We start from the raw sequence: 7,996 nt of genomic DNA, 5'->3' as shown, positions 1-7,996 counted from the left end.
CTCTCTCTCTGTCTCTGTCAAATAAATAAATAAAATATTTTAAAAATAAATAAATATAAAATTCCAGTATAACTATGAAAAGTAAACATAGATAAAATGGTATTAGCTAAATGATCTTCAGTAAAAAATATGACTTCTTATCCTGAGTTCATAAAGTCATCATGAGGATCATAAACTCACATCTACACTAGGATTATTTTGAGCAAGTCTGTTTCAATGCCACTGATGAATATGGAAAAAGAGATAAAATATTTAAGTTTGATTATTAGACCTATAAATTACAGTCTTTCCTAAGTTTTATTAGTGATGCATTTTGTTGTATAATATGTATGTGTTATGTTGCATTTGCTGTATTATGTTGTATAAATAAGAAAACTATTTCAGGGATGCCTGGGTGGCTTAGCCGGTTAAGTGTCTGCCTTTGGCTCAGGTCATGATCCCAGGGTCCTGGGATCAAGTCCCACATCAGGCTCCTTGCTCAGCGGGGAGCCTACTTCTCCCTCTGCCTGCTGCTCCCCCTGCTTGTGCTCTCTCTCTCTGACAAATAAATAAAATCTTTAAAAAAAAAATGGAATATGTTTTAAAAAAAAAAAAAAGAAAACTATTCCAGTGAGTGGAAAAAGAAAAGCATAATTTCTTTTAAAATTCTAGGAAAGTTCATAGTAATTGAGTTTGAATATTAAATTTTTCTATATATAATCTCAATATCCTATCTAATAAGCTAAGGATTTATATATGTATTTATACAAATGATGAGAAAAGATCAAGCTATAGATTTCATTTCCAATGAGCTTGCAGTCAGGTTGAGGAGGGACAGATAACAAAAATGAAAGGGTGACTAGTACAAGGTAGTAAGTAATGGCACATTATGATTGGTGTTGTAGGTCTAAGAAAACATAAAATCATTATGAATTTGGGTAACTGGAGGAGGTACTGGAAAGGAGTTGTGAATAGATCCAGGCCTTGACGGATTGGCAATAAATAGAAGGAAGAAGGAGGTAGGATCTCCCAGACAAGATGATAATATGGAGATGAGGGTAGGGATAACGGTAATGAGAATGATGCACTTTGAGAACAATAAGTACATTGTAGAGTTAGAGAGAATGAGAATATGATATGAAAAACAAAGCTGAATAAGTAAGTACATACTAAGTTATAGAGAACTGTGAAAGCAAGGGAGAGAAGTTTGGAATTGACCCCATTAGACAACTGGAGCCAGTTTTTATTTCCAAGGAGGGAAAAGAAAATGTTAAACAGAGATTAGAGAGACTCACCTGGCAGCAGTATGTAAAGCCATCTGGAGGAAGGAAGATTTTCCGAGAAGACAACTAGGTTGCATTTGCTTAAGATGAGAGAGAGGATAGTTGTAAGAGATATTTCAAAGGAAGAAATGCCCGTGATGTAATACAAAAGAAAATACTTATTTGACCCAGCTTGTTCCCTGACCTCTGTAGCATCCCCTCCCCAGAGATGGAGTCATATAAATCCCCTCCTGATCCCAGTTTCCAGAACCTATTCTAATCTCACAAATTAAATACTTCTTAGCCTCTAGGCTAACACTCAGTGGTTCAGCATCAGATCTCTCTCTCATGGGGTCCAAGTTTGATTACTATGCTTCTTAAAATTGAGACTTGAGACTTGATCCCTTATTAATTTCCCTTTTTAGAATCTTTTAATTACTCTAGTTCCCTATTAGGATTGGGTCCTGCCTTATTCTTGCCAGTTCCCCTTCCAAGAATGAATGTGTTTTCCTTGAAATTGAAATACAAAAACAAACAAGCAAACCTGAGAAAATAAATAAATAAGACAAAATGGTAAATGTGATTATCTGAATAGTAAGATTACTCTTTCTTTTTCATTTTGCTTTCTTGGTTATATAAGCTTTCTTGATGAAGCATGCAGTTTATTTTTTAATGCAAAAACAAAAGAAAATAGGGCGCCTGGGTGGCTCAGTTGGTTAAGCGACTGCCTTCGGCTCAGGTCATGATCCTGGAGTCCCGGGATCGAGTCCTGCATCGGGCTCCCTGCTCGGCGGGGGGTCTGCTTCTCCCTCTGACCCTTCCCCTCTCATGCTCTCTGTCTCTCATTCTCTCTCTCACAAAAAAAAAAAAAAAGAAAAGAAAATAAACATAAGCATTAAAGGGAAAAATAATTGGTTGATATGAGTTATTGCTTATAATACCAAAGTTGATGGCATTGTTAAGAAACACATCTTGTCAAAGGAAATAAAAAAAGAAACTCATTTCCTGCTTATGGGTGAAAAGGGTGAGGACATTGCTTCATTCTAACAAATTCAGAGAAATCATCTGCCTTCTCAGTTCTCATTCTAACATGGAAATAGTGTTTTCTGTATAAGCTTAGCCACAAGGAGCCGTGGGATAAGGCTGTGTGCCCTGAGGAGACAGGCTGGTTTCAGTCAGTAACTTGCTGGCATATAATAATACTCAGTTCTTTTTTTTTTTTAAAGATTTTATTTATTTATTTGAGACAGAGAGAATGAGACACAGAGAGCATGAGAGGGAGGAGGGTCAGAGGGAGAAGGAGACTCCCTGCCGAGCAGGGAGCCCGATGCGGGACTCGATCCCGGGACTCCAGGATCATGACCTGAGCCGAAGGCAGTTGCTTAACCAACTGAGCCACCCAGGCGCCCAATGCTCAGTTCTTTTTAGGCAGTACAAAACTGCTTTGACCTGATCTGACAACTATTTCCTAATGGTTACATCTAGGCCAGACACAGAATAGAAATTTGACCTGAGAAGTCTTCCTTTCAGAACTGACCTAAAAATATTTTTCTCCTCTGGTTTTGGAGGATGTTTGTCTCTAGTGATGAGAACTCTGATGACATAGAAGGGTCTTCACAGTTGAACTCTGACCACCCACCTGAGGGGAGTCAACTCAATGAGAGTATACAGGTGCCACATTAGCCCCCATCCCAACTGAGCCCTACATCCTCCCAGGGGGTATGGCACCACCATTAAGCAGTGATGTGGATGACTCTTGGGTATAAGAAAGTGATCCCTTATCCCCCAGAAGAGCTCCAGTCAAAAAGGGCTCCTCATCATCTAAGCCAGCGAGTCTCAACCCTAGCCACACTTGAGTTTGTAAAAATTATCACTGTCTAAGCTCCCCCCATTTTAATTAAATCAGAATCTCTGTGAGTATGGCCCAAGCATCAATGTTGGGTTTTGTTGTTAAACACCCCATGGTTAAGAGTCATCAGTGTAGGCAATCAAGATGTTTCAAGGAGGGTCTCCAAGGTAAGTGTTGATCTGCAACAGCAAATTATGACCATTGTAGATGAACTGGGCAAGGCTTCTGCCAAGGCTCAGCATCTTCCTGCTCCCATCACCAGTGCATCAAGGATGCAGAGTAACCGCCATGTTATGTATGTGCTCAAAGACACTTCAGCGCAACCGGCTCGAAAAGGAGCCGTTATCGGCTTCCTTAAAGTTGGATACAAGAAACTCTTTGTACTGGATGATCGTGAGGCTCACAATGAGGTAGAACCACTTTGCATTCTAGACTTTTACATCCATGAGTCACTTTAGCGCCATGGCCATGGGCGAGAACTCTTCCACTATATGTTGCAGAAGGAGGGAGTTGAACCACACCAACTGGCCATTGACTGACCCTCACAGAAGCTGCTTAAGTTCCTGAATAAACATTACAACCTGGAGACCACAGTTCCACAGGTCAACAACTTTGTGATCTTCGAAGGCTTCTTTGCCCATCAGCATCCTCCAGCAAGAAAGCTGCCACCCAAGAGAGCAGAGGGAGACATTAAGCCATATTCTTCTAGTGACCGAGAATTTCTGAAGGTAGCTGTGGAGCCTCCGTGGCCCCTAAACAGGGCCCCTCGCCCTGCTACGCCTCCAGCCCATCCACCGCCCCGCCCCCGCTCCAGCAGCCTGGGAAACTCACCAGAACGGGGTCCCCTCCGCCCCTTTGTGCCAGAGCAGGAGTTGCTGCGTTCCCTGCGCCTCTGCCCCCCACACCCTACCACCCGCCTTCTGCTTGCTACCGACCCTGGGGGCAGCCCAGCCCAACGTCGGCGCACCAGGGGGGCTCCCCCAGGGCTGGTAGCCCAAAGCTGCTGCTACAGCCGCCAGGGGGTTTGAATTCCTCATCCCCCAATATAGGCAACCAAAAATCGAAGCAGGGGGAACAGGAAACAGAGAATAGGTCTGCCAGTGAGGAGCAGGTCTTGTCACAGGCTGGGTCTGGGAAGGAACACATGCACACAGTTCCTCCCCAGGCCCAGGCCCTACCAGCCCAGGCCTGGAGAATGGGTGGGGACATGTTCAACACCAGGTTCATTCAAAACTTGCAGGACCGTCGCAGCACCAGGCCTTGGTGACCGCAACACCCCCTCACACCTTCAAAGTCAGTATTCTCACTACAGGAGGTAGCCAAAGCCCGCCCTCATAATGGATGTATTCATGCATTCATTCATTAATTCAACAGGCTTTATCAGTGCCAAGTCACTTGTATTTTATTTTTAACCTGAGTAATAAAAGTATTTGTTTTTATCACGAGAAAAAAAAAAGATGTTTCAAGGAACAGAACAGAATCAATGCAGTTACTCTGAGCTGATACTGCATCTAGAAAACCCCAGCGTCAGGAGAATGCTGGGAGAGTTACAACTCCCAGGAAGCTCACGTTGGTATACCATCAGACTTGCTCCCCCTGGCACCATAACTCCTGCTGCCTCTGATATTTATGAATGACACTAGCCTATGTGACCCTGAGCCTACAACGAAAGTTTATGCTAATCTGTTTGCCCCAGTCTGTGGCTGGATGCAAGGGTGCGCACACACACACCCTTCCACCTGGGTTCTACAACAAAGCATTAAATGCTACTGGGTTTGTTTGTTTTTTCTCAAATGCAGACTTTTCCTTTTCTACAACCTTATCTTTTGGATCTGATATGTTCTGTATATAATTATATTTTGTCATGTCTGTTCACTCTAAAACCATTGCTCCGTGGAGATCTTTGTTCTACTTTACTGGCTCCAAAAATGAATCTAACCTACCTGGGCAGTTAGCCATTGTCATCACTTGCTCACATTTAAAATCACTAATACCGGGCGCCTGGGTGGCTCAGTCGGTTAAGCGACTGCCTTCGGCTCAGGTCATGATCCTGGAGTCCCGGGATCGAGTCCCGCATCGGGCTCCCTGCTCGGCGGGGAGTCTGCTTCTCCCTCTGACCCTCCTCCCTCTTGTGCGCTCTGTCTCTCATTCTCTCTCGCAAATAAATAAATAAAATCTTTAAAAAAAAATAAATAAAAAAAATAATAAAATCACTAATACCAGTGTCACTATGACACAATATTGAAAAAGTATAAAATTGTAAAGATCTTTGTAGAATTCGTTTAAATTCTCAACTCCTTTAAAGCAAGTTCTTACTCTACCCATTGAAATTTTTTGCTTTATTTCTGAAAAATGTCAACAATTCTCTATAAATTTCAGAAAGTAAATATAGGCACTTCTGTTTTTTAAAAAATAATCTCAATGTCTGTGGACTTCAATTTTCTCATCTTTAAATGAGAGGATTACGGGGTGCCTGGGTGGCTCAGTCGGTTAAGTGTCTGCCTTCGGCTTGGGTCGTGATCTCAGGGTCCTGGGATCAGCCCCATATGGGGCTCTCTGCTCACTGGGGAGTCTGGTACTCCCTCTCACTCTCCCTCTGTGCTCGCTCTCTCTCTCTCTTTCTCTCTCAAATAAATAAATAAAATCTTTAAAATAAATAAATAAAATGAGGGGATTAGGGGCTCCTGGGTAGCTCTGTTGGTTAAGCATCCGAATCTTGATTTCAGCTCAGGTCATGATTTCAGGGTCCTGGGATCGAGCCCCGTGTAAGGAAGGCTCCATGCTCAGCATGGAGTCTGCTTGTCCCTCTGCCTCCCCCTTTACCCCTCCTCCACTGCCCCTCCCCCACCCTGCCCCGTGCATGCATGAGCTCTCTCTAAAATAAATAAATACATAAATACATAAAATCTTGAAAAAAAATGAAATAAAATGAGGGGATTAGACAAGATAATCAAGTCCCATCTAGTTCTCTGACTTTATGATTCATTTCTACAACTTGTTTTTCCCCTAACCCATGGGAAACAATCCTGAACAATACATACTAGGTATTGTTTTTAACAAAACATATTTACCCATGAGATAGGATATATTTTTAAATAAATTTTTTTTAAAAGGCATTTCTTTCTAATAAAATCAAAAGAGTTTGTTTCAAGTCCTAGTTCTTCTAAGTCATGTAAGTTTGGGCACGGTGCCAAGATGGCTTAGTGTCCACATTTGTTATTGTTAAAACCACTACCATTTACCTCAAAAAGGGCTTTAAATATTGAAGTACTTATGAATGAAATAGGGGTTTATTTTCTATTAAGTGGTTGCAAGGAAAAAATGAGATAAAATGACCAAAACCTCTGAAAAGTTTTAAAAAAAAACTTTAAAATTTTTACCAATGCAAGGTCTTTGTAGCAAATCTTGATTTACATATGTGTGACCTAATATGGGCACATTCCATGCCTTTCTGAAATTGGAAACTGGCTAAATAAAGTGATCTTTTTTCAATGCACTCAATTCTAAAGAACACACTTCAGCTGGACTCTAACAGTATTTCACCTCTGAAAAGTAACTTATAGTGTCTGAAATATGCTCACTCAAATTATGTAATCTTCCTAAACAAATTTTGACAGGAAAAGCAGGTATTTGCAATCCCATTTTTCAGATGTGAAAACTGAGACCGAGTATGATTTTTTGCACTATGCCAGAAGTTTTCTAATTATTCCATGTTTAACGTGCTTACTAAGATCTCAAGGAGATATGTGGTTTGTTTTTTGTTTTGGGTTTTTTTTTTTTTAGTTCTAATCTAGAACTAGAAGCTCAGAACCACGCATCTGCTTTTAAAGTGGATTATATCACTACATATTTTGTCCACACCCATGGCTTTTGTAAACTGCATTATGGTTGTGTTTAAGAAGCTTGCCATAAAACCCCATAGGCTTTTCTTGCTGTTGCGGAAGTAGGCCTCAATGCACACCAAACTGGAAAATCATGTTATAACCATCCATACCAACTTGTCTGAAATCTAACTTGAGAAAAGGTTAATTGTAAATATCTCCAAAGGAATTTGGTCCTGAAAGAATGTGAAAAAAAGGGCATGAACAGCAGGCCACGCCTCTAAATTTAGGAAGGCATTCAGTGGCTAGTGTCTATATGGAGAGACCAGCAAGAGTCATAAGGCCGCAGGGAGTTTCCAGGGGTGATGACAGACCATCTCCTCCTCTTCCCACAAGATAGAAGTGGGGATTTCTTCCATTGCTGAACAGTCCTTAGGACTTCCCCAGGCTCCTTAAGAAAAGGTACCAAAATGGAGATCCCCATTGTTGGGGACTCCTGAAGGTTTCTTTAAGCTGGGGTTCTTAACCCAGGCTGCATTTGAGAAACACTGGGGGAGTTTATAAAATACATCCCCGGACTCCATCCCAGATCAGTGAAATCACCTGGCTGGAGATGACAAGCTTAGCTTGTTTTAGAACCTTCGGGGTGAGGTTAATATATAGAAGTTGAGAATCACTGCTTTAGGCTCTCTGCCTGATCACCACAAGGGCCCCTGCACCCCACTTTCATGATCACTCAGAAAAACTGGAGCATATGAAGATTTGGGGTTTGGCACTCTTTTTCTTTCCTATCCTTCAATAGCCCTTCTCCATCCCTCTTCATATACCTAGTGCTCTATGTTCTATTTGTTTCTGCCTCTCTCCTGTATGTCCTCTCCTACAGACATCAGTTCACAGGAAATGATCAGGAACCCATTTACATTAAAATATATAAAATTGATTACCTTAAATGACCATTCTGTCAGTGGCCTTAATATATTATTCATGTATACTATAGAATACAGTTAAGGGAATAGAGCTTTCATATACCATGGACAATGGGCTTTGGTGGGGCACTCCCATACCATGTCCTCCATGACACCCAT

General features: G+C 41.5%; 1 pseudogene; it reads left to right on the top strand.

The window, feature by feature from the left end:
• Positions 1 to 1,052: 1,052 nt before the first annotated feature.
• Positions 1,053 to 4,540, top strand: LOC102750970 (alpha-tubulin N-acetyltransferase 1 pseudogene; annotated as a pseudogene).
• Positions 4,541 to 7,996: the final 3,456 nt, after the last annotated feature.

The sequence above is a fragment of the Leptonychotes weddellii genome, chromosome 4, assembly GCF_054177405.1.
Source record: "Leptonychotes weddellii isolate Sample4059 chromosome 4, ASM5417740v2, whole genome shotgun sequence".
NCBI lineage: Eukaryota > Metazoa > Chordata > Mammalia > Carnivora > Phocidae > Leptonychotes > Leptonychotes weddellii.
This window is presented reverse-complemented; position numbering and strand designations above follow the sequence as displayed.